Source organism: Arachis hypogaea, chromosome 18 (genome assembly GCF_003086295.3).
Source record: "Arachis hypogaea cultivar Tifrunner chromosome 18, arahy.Tifrunner.gnm2.J5K5, whole genome shotgun sequence".
NCBI classification, from domain to species: Eukaryota; Viridiplantae; Streptophyta; class Magnoliopsida; order Fabales; family Fabaceae; genus Arachis; species Arachis hypogaea.
The window spans coordinates 54,524,965-54,533,587 of NC_092053.1; the positions used below are offsets into that span (position 1 = coordinate 54,524,965).

At 40.4% G+C, this 8,623-nt stretch overlaps 1 non-coding gene across 1 annotated transcript; it reads right to left on the minus strand.

Annotated features, from left to right (window-relative positions):
• Positions 1-7,470: 7,470 nt before the first annotated feature.
• LOC112773657 (small nucleolar RNA R71) lies at positions 7,471-7,574 on the minus strand. Its single transcript, XR_003188196.1, has one exon. It is a non-coding gene; the product is annotated as a small nucleolar RNA R71 (small nucleolar RNA).
• Between the last annotated feature and the right edge of the window lie 1,049 nt (positions 7,575-8,623).

An 8,623-nucleotide genomic window follows, 5' to 3' on the forward strand; every position in this document is an offset into this window, starting at 1 on the left:
TAGTAACCCCTCTAAGAAGGCTTCTCCAACCACTTCTGTAGGGAATAAACCTGCAGCAACTAAGGTTGAAGAATATAAAGCCAAGATGCCTTATCCTCAGAAGCTCCGCCAAGCAGAACAGGATAAACAATTTGCCCGCTTTGCAGACTATCTCAGGACTCTTGAAATAAAGATCCCGTTTGCAGAGGTACTTGAGCAAATACCCTCTTATGCTAAGTTCATGAAAGAGATCTTAAGTCATAAGAAGGATTGGAGAGAAACTGAAAGAGTGTTTCTCACTGAAGAATGCAGTGCAGTCATTCTAAAAAGCTTACAAGAAAAGCTTCAAGATCCAGGAAGCTTTATGATACCATGCACATTAGAGGGTGCTTGTACCAAGACAGCTCTATGTGACCTTGGAGCAAGTATCAACCTAATACCTGCATCCACTATCAGAAAGCTTGGGTTGACTGAAGAAGTCAAACTAACTCAGATATGTCTTCAACTTGCTGATGGCTCTATTAAATATCCATCAGGCATCATTGAGGACATGATTGTCAAGGTTGGGCCATTTGCCTTTCCCACTGACTTTGTAGTGCTGGAAATGGAGGAGCAGAAGAGTGCAACTCTCATTCTAGGAAGACCTTTCCAAGCAACTGGACGAACTCTTATTGATATACAAAAAGGGGAAGTGACCCTGAGAGTTAATGATGATGAGTTCAAGTTAAATGCTGTCAAAGCTATGCAGCATCTAGACACATCAAATGACTGCATGAGCACTGATATTATAGACTCTTTGGTGGAAGAGATCAATATGACTGAGAGTCTTGAATCAGAGCTAGAGGACATCTTTAAAGATGTTCAGCCTGATTTGGAGGAACCAGAGAAAATAAAAAAACCTTTAAAAATCCCTCAGGAAGAGGAGAAACCTCCTAAACCAGAGCTCAAACCACTACCACCATCCCTGAAATATGCATTTCTGGAAGAGGGTGACACTTTTCCAGTGATCATAAGTGGTGCACAAAATTGTTACTCTCTTACAATTTCGCACACATGACCAGCAAGTGCACTGGGTTGTCCAAGTAATACCTTACGTGAGTAAGGGTCGATCCCACGGAGATTGTTGGCTTGAAGCAAGCTATGGTTGTCTTGCAACTCTTAGTCAGGATATTAATTGGTGATTATCAATTGACTTGCAAATGAACAAGAGAGCATGAATTAAAAGTTACTTGTTATGCAGTAAATGAGAATGTGTTGGAGTTTTGGAGATGCTTTGTCTTCTGAATCTCTGCTTTCCTCTGCCTTCTTGTTCACGCACGCACATTCCTCCTATGGCAAGCTGTATGTTGGTGGATCACCGTTGTCAATGGCTACCATCCATCCTTCCAGTGAAAAGGGTCCAAGTGCGCTGTCACCGCACGGCTAATCATCTGCAGGTTCTCAATTGTACCGGAATAGGATTTACTATCCTTTTGCGTCTGTCACCATGCCCAGAACTCGTGAGTTTGAAGTTCGTCACAGCCATTCAATCCCAGAATCCTACTCGGAATACCACAGACAAGGTTTAGACTTTTCGGATTCTCATGAATGCTGCCATCAATCTAGCTTATACCACGGAGATTCTGATTAAGGAATCTAAGAGATATTCATTCAATCTGATGTAGAACGGAGGTGATTGTCAGACACACGTTCATGGGTTGAGGAAGGTGATGAGTGTCACGGATCATCACCTTCTCCATAATTAGGCGCGAATGGATATCTTAGATAGGAACACGCATGTTTGAATGGAAAACAGGAATACTTGCATTAATTCATCGAGACACAGCAGAGCTCCTCACCCCCAACAATGGAGTTTAGAGACTCATGCCGGCAAAGAGTACAAAGTTCAGATCTAAAAATGTCATGAGATACAAAATAAATCCCTAAAAGTTGTTTAAATACTAAACTAGTAACCTAGGTTTACAGAAGATGAGTAAACTATAACAAATAGTGCAGAAATCCACTTCTGGGGCCCACTTGGTGTATGATGGGGCTGAGACTAAAGCTTTCACGTGCCTGGGGCTGTTTTGGGCGTTCAACGCCAGCTTTGGATCCTTTTCTGGCGTTGAACTCCAACTTGCAACTTGTTTCTGGCGCTGGACGCCAGAATTGGACAGAGAGCTGGCGTTGAACGCCAGTTTACGTCGTCTATCATTGAGCAAAGTATAAACTATTATATATTTCTGGAAAGCCCTGGATGTCTACTTTCCAACGCAATTAAAAGCGCGCCATTTGGAGTTTTGTAGCTCCAGAAAATCCACTTTGAGTGCAGGGAGGTCAGAATCCAACAGCATCAGCAGTCCTTTTTCAGCCTGATTCAGATTTTTGCTCAGCTCCCTCAATTTCAGCCAGAAAATACCTGAAATTACAGAAACACACAAAAACTCTTAGTAAAGTCTAGAAATGTGGATTTTGCCTAGGAACTAATGAAAATAAATTAAAAACCAACTAAATCATACTAAAATCGATATGAAATTAACCCCAAAAAGCGTATAAAATATCCGCTCATCACAACACCAAACTTGAACTGTTGCTTGTCCTCAAGCAACTAGACAAATAAAATAGAAGACTAATAGGTCAAGAAGAAATAATATTTTAGAGTTTTTGAGTGAAGCTCAGATTCTAATTAGATGAGCGGGACTAGTAGCTTTTTGCTTCCGAACAGTTTTGGCATCTCACTTTATCCATTGAAGCTCAGAGTGATTGGCATCTATAGGAACTTAGAATTCAGATAGTGTTATTGATTCTCCTATTTCAGTATGATGATTCTTGAACACAGCTACTTTATGAGTCTTGGCCGTGGCCCTAAGCACTTTGTTTTCCAGTATTACTACAGGATACATAAATGCCACAGACACATAATTGGGTGAACCTTTTAGATTGTGACTTAGCTTTGCTAAAGTCCCCAATTAGAGGTGTCCAGAGTTCTTAAGCACACTCTTCTTTCTGCTTTGGACCTTGACTTTAACCGCTTAGTCTCAAGTTTTCACTTGACATCTTCACGCCACAAGCACATGATTAGGGACAGCTTGGTTTAGCCGCTTAGACTGGAATTTTATTCCTTTAGGCCCTCCTATCCACTGATGCTCAAACCCTTGGGATCTTTTTTATTACCTTCGCCTTTTGGTTTTAAGGGCTATTGGCTTTTTCTGCTTATTTTCTCTTTCTCTTTCTAAATTTTTTTTCAAGCTTTGTTCTTTGCTGCTTTTTATTGCTTCAAGAATCATTTTTATAATTTTTCAGATTATCAATAACATGTCTCATGTTCCTCATTCTTTCAAGAGCCAACATATTTAACAGTCTTAAACAACAAATTCAAAAGACATATGCACTGTTTAGGCATTCATTCAGAAGACAGAAAGCATTGCCACCACATGTTACTAATTAGAATTTTTCTTATTAAAAACTCGAATTTTATTGCCTCTTATTCAAAAGATCTACTATTTTATTCATGTTTGCTGATGATGAGAAAAATAGATTATAACTTAATTGGAGATAAAATCAAAATAGACACTAATTACTACTATATGACTCCTAAGGTAAACTCCTATAACGACAACTATCACAGAGTTAAAGCAAAAATTGGAATTTAACAACCTCTGTTCTGGGAAGTGGATGTTCCTCGGGTTTGTGGGGTGCTTGGTCCTTCAAGAGATAACTTCTGGCGCTTCAATTCCCTCAAGTCACGCCCTTGCTCCTCTTGTTCTTTAATCATATAGCAAAGAATTTGACTTTGTTCCTTCTGTTCTTTTATTATTTGTTCTATAGCTTCTTTAATCTTGGTAACTGATGTTTCAAGATACTCTCAGTATTCAGATTGAGGGATTTCTGGGAGAAATTCCTGTGTTTTCTTCTTGATGGGATCATCTTGTGCTTGTTGTTTTTCCATTGATGCCTTGGTGATTGGTTTCTCAACTGAGATATACTCAGTTATTCCCATCCTTACTCCAGCGTCCTTGCAGAGCAGAGAAATCAAGCTTGGGTAAGCCAACCTGGCCTCTTTAGAATTTTTGTTGGCAATTTTGTAGAATTCAGTTAAAATCAGTTAATGAACTTCCACTTCTTTTCCCATCATGATGCAATGGATCATCACTGTTCTTCTAACAGTGACTTCAGAACGGTTGCTAGTGGGAAGCAGAGAATGCCCAATGAAGTCCAGCCATCCTCTAGCGACTGGTTTGAGATCTTCTCTTTTGAGTTGATTTGGGACACCCTTCGTGCTGGTGGTCCACCTGGCTCCATGAATACATATATGATGCCAGGGCATCATGGCCAGTTTCACTGACCTTTTCTTTACTGTTTTTAGGTTAGTTTCATGCATTTCTTTAGGAAATAAGCTAGTTTTGGGTAAATATTCACTTATGCCTTTACTCAAGCATACATTGTGCATTTTACATGATTTCATGAGGATTTTGCATAAGTTTAGTGACAAATATTATGTTGCATTACTCATGACTTGGACTAGAGCTTTGATGCACTTTGTTGCTTGATTTCAGGACCAAAAAGAAGCAAGAAAAGGGGAGGTAACTTGCAAGATTAATGAGAAAAGTGATTGCCAATAACACTCTCAAAAAAGCCATCAATGCCCACGTTAGAGAGTCACGTTAACCAAGTTAACGTGAACTCTAACGTGGAGAAGAGAAGTTGAGCCAACGTTAGTGACACTCAACATTGTCACTAATGTTGGCAATTACTCATAAGTGGCCACGTTAGAAGCCACGATAACCTAGTTAACGTGGCCTCTAACGTTAAAGGGGGGAAGAGAAGCCAACGTTAGTAACACTCAACATTGTCACTAACGTTGACCTATGGTGCAAAGTACCACGTTAACTCCCACGTTAACTTGGTTAACCTGGGAACTAACGTAGAGGATGAAGAGTTGTCGACAACGTTAGTGACACTCAACATTATCACTAACGTTGAAGCAACCACACAACCCCCAAGAGTCACGTTAACTTCCACGTTAACTTGGTTAACGTGGAAGCTAACGATGAGAAATGAAGGATGAGCCAACGTTAGTGACACTCAACATTGTCACTAACGTTGGGATGGCTAAAAGATGGCCACGTTAGAAGCCACGTTAACCTAGTTAACGTGGACTCCAACGTGAGACCTAGGGGCACATTGGAACGTTAGTGACAATGTTGAATGTCACTAACGTTCTCGAAGGATGGCAAAAGGCCACGTTAGAAGCCACGTTAACCTAGTTAACGTGAGCTTTAACGTGAAGCAAGAAGGGGCACACTGGAACGTTAGTGACAATGTTGAGTGTCACTAACGTTCTCGAAGGTTGACAAGGCAACGTTAAAAGCCACGTTAACCTAGTTAACGTGGGTTTTAACGTGAGGCAAAAGGGGTGCATTGGAACGTTAGTGACAATGTTAAGTATCACTAACGTTCCCGAACCTGGACTTTCACTAAATGATTAACACTCCTTACGCCCTGAGCTTAAGTCTCTGCACACTCTGCACTTTCTCTCTGCAAGTAAAGCCAAGTCCAAATAAAGAAAGGAACTGCTTCAAACTCAAGATCCAAAGGCCCAAGACTTGAAGAGTGAACTAGAAGCTGAGAAGAGTAGTATATATAGGAGTAGCTTTGAATTGTAAAGGAGTTCTGGAGGCTGGAAAAAGAGCACTGCTCTCTATAGTTTACTTTCTTTGCAGATTCTAGTTTTATGATGTATTCTCCATCTTTGTTTTCATTTTCAAGAGCTATGAACAACTAAACCCCTTTCATTGGGTTAGGAAGCTCTGTTGTAATTTGATGGATCAATACTAATTTTCATTATTCTTCTTCTATCTTTCCTTTTGATTTTACTTGAAAGCTTTCGGTCTTCATCCAATTGAGTAGTTATCTTGGAAGAGAAGCTATTCAAATTTGGATCTCTTTTGAACCTTGAAAGAGGAATGAAGAGATCAAGCTAGAAATACTTTCTCATGCTGGACCAAATTGGGTTTGGATGGGTATGTGACTATAACCCTCTCAATACTTGGTTTGGGAAATGCATGTGGTATAATCGGTGACCATACTTCATCTCTTTTCATGAGCAATTGACCAAGGAATTGGCTATTGATCAAGATTTGAGAGATTGAATTGCAAGAAATTGTAATTCAATCACTTAAGATTGCCAAGGAGATCAATGAGTGCATTGATTGAGGAAGAGATGAAAATGAACTTGATCCGGAGAATTACAACATCTCCTAAGCCCAATGAACTCCCCATCTCTGATCTTACCCATTCTCTTTAATTTCTGCTATTTACTTTTATGAGCAAATCCCCCATTCCCATTTATAATTCTGCAATTTATTTTCAGTCATTTACTTCCAGTCCTTTAATTCTAGCATTTACTTTTCTGTTATTTACATTCCCGCCATTTTATTTTCTGCAATTCTCAACCCAATTTCTGGATTCGCTCAACTAGAACATTCTTCTAATTAAAGTTGCTTGATCAATCAATCCCTGTGGGATTTGACCTCACTCTATTGTGAGTTTTTACTTGACGACAAATTCGGTACACTTGCCGAAGGGAGATTTGTTGTGAGACAAGTTTTCCCCGCATCAAGTTTATGGCGCCGTTGCCGGGGATTGATTGTGCATCAACAATGATTAGATTGGAAGATCACTAGATTGAGAATTTTATTTTGTGAATTTCATTTTTCTGTTTTAGTGATTTACTTTTTGTTTCAGCTAAACTTCTTCCTTTCTCCATCTACTCTTTTGTTTTTCTTTGTTATTTTCAATTCTGTTTGCTAACCCATTAACTGTTTGATATATTGCATCACCCACAACTAACATCAATTCTAACACAAATACTGTCTGCACCTATTTTCTCTGCTTGTACTTGTTGGTTGTATGACAGGGAGAAGAAGCGGAGCTTCAACTTCCTTTGATTCTGAACCAGAGAGAACCTTCCTTAGACTAAGGAGGGAGGCAAAAGGAAAACGAGTAGCTGGTGCTGAAGAAGAAGAGGAACAGTTTAAGGAATACTTTGAACCAAACATGGAAGAAAACATGGACAATCATCATGAAGAAGAGACTCACAACCATGGCAGAGGAGGTGGAGCAAATCATGCTGGGGAGGATAGAAGAGTTTTGGGCTCTTACATTAATCCAAACCCAGGCAATTGTGGAAGTAGCATCCAAAAGCCAACAATCCATGCCAACAACTTTGAACTTAAACCACAGCTCATCACCCTTGTTCAGAACAACTGTTCGTTTGGAGGAGGTGTTCAAGAAGATCCCAACCAACATTTGACCACCTTCCTGAGAATATGTGACACAATGAAATCTAATGGTGTTCATCCTGACGCCTATAGATTGCTCTTATTTCCTTTCTCACTCAGAGACAAGGCAGCCAAGTGGCTGGAATCCTTCCCAAGGGAGAGCTTGACAACTTGAGAGGATGTGGTGAACAAATTCTTAACAAGATTCTACCCTCCTCAACGAATCAATAGGCTGAGAGCTGAGGTTCAAACCTTCAGGCAACAGGATGGTGAGACTCTGTATGAAGCATGGGAGAGGTTCAAAGACTTAACAAGGAGGTGTCCACCTGGCATGTTCAACGAATGGGTCCAGCTGCACATTTTCTATGAAGAGCTCTCTTATGAGTCAAAGAAGGCAGTAGACCATTCATCTGGAGGGTCCTTGAACAAGAAGAAGACCATTGAGGAAGCCATAGATGTTATTGAAACAGTAGCAGAAAACGACTACTTCTATGCTTCCGAAAGAGGGAACACAAGAGGAGTGATGGAGCTAAACAATATAGACGCTCTGTTGGCCCAAAACAAGCTCATTACCCAGCAGCTGGCTGACCTCACCAAGAAGATGGAGATGAACCAAGTAGCAGCAATCTCCACTTCATCAACAACACAAGAAGGAGTAAACCAAGAAGCAGAAGGGAGTTAGGAGTAAGCCAACTACATTGGGAATTCACCAAGGAAAAACTATGATCCATACTACAAGACTTACAACCCTGGATGGAGAAATCACCCGAACTTTGGGTGGGGAAGTGAGCAAGATCAAAACCAAGACTAGAGACGTTACAACTCCAACAACAATGCAGCTCACCAACAATTCACCCAGAGGACATCTCAACACCCCGACAACAACACTTCTCCACATACTTATCAAAACTAAAACAGCACATCTGCTCCGAACCACTCATCAATTGATGACAGGCTCTCTAAGATTGAAGCCTTACTTGAAGGAATATGCCAAGAGATTCAAGAAAATAAGGTGTTCAAAGAGGAGGTGCGAGCCAATATTAAGAACCAGGGAGAAACCATTAGGAAGCTGGAATTCCAGGTGGGATATTTAGCTGAGAAGATTCCCAAACCTACTGATAGCTTCCTAAGTGACACTGAGAAAAACCCCAAGGGAGAAGCAAAAAAAGTAAGATGGGAAGATTGCAAAATGGTCACTACAAGTGATCAAGAGATTGAAGACAAGCAAGGCAAAATGTGCAAACAACCTGAAGACAACTCAACAAAGGAGGAGGATAGAGATCACAAAGAACCAGAAATCTCACAACAAGAGCTGCTGAAGCTCTATGCACCATTCCCTCAACTGCTCAATGGTGCTGTGGGAAAAAGAATATACTCAAGGT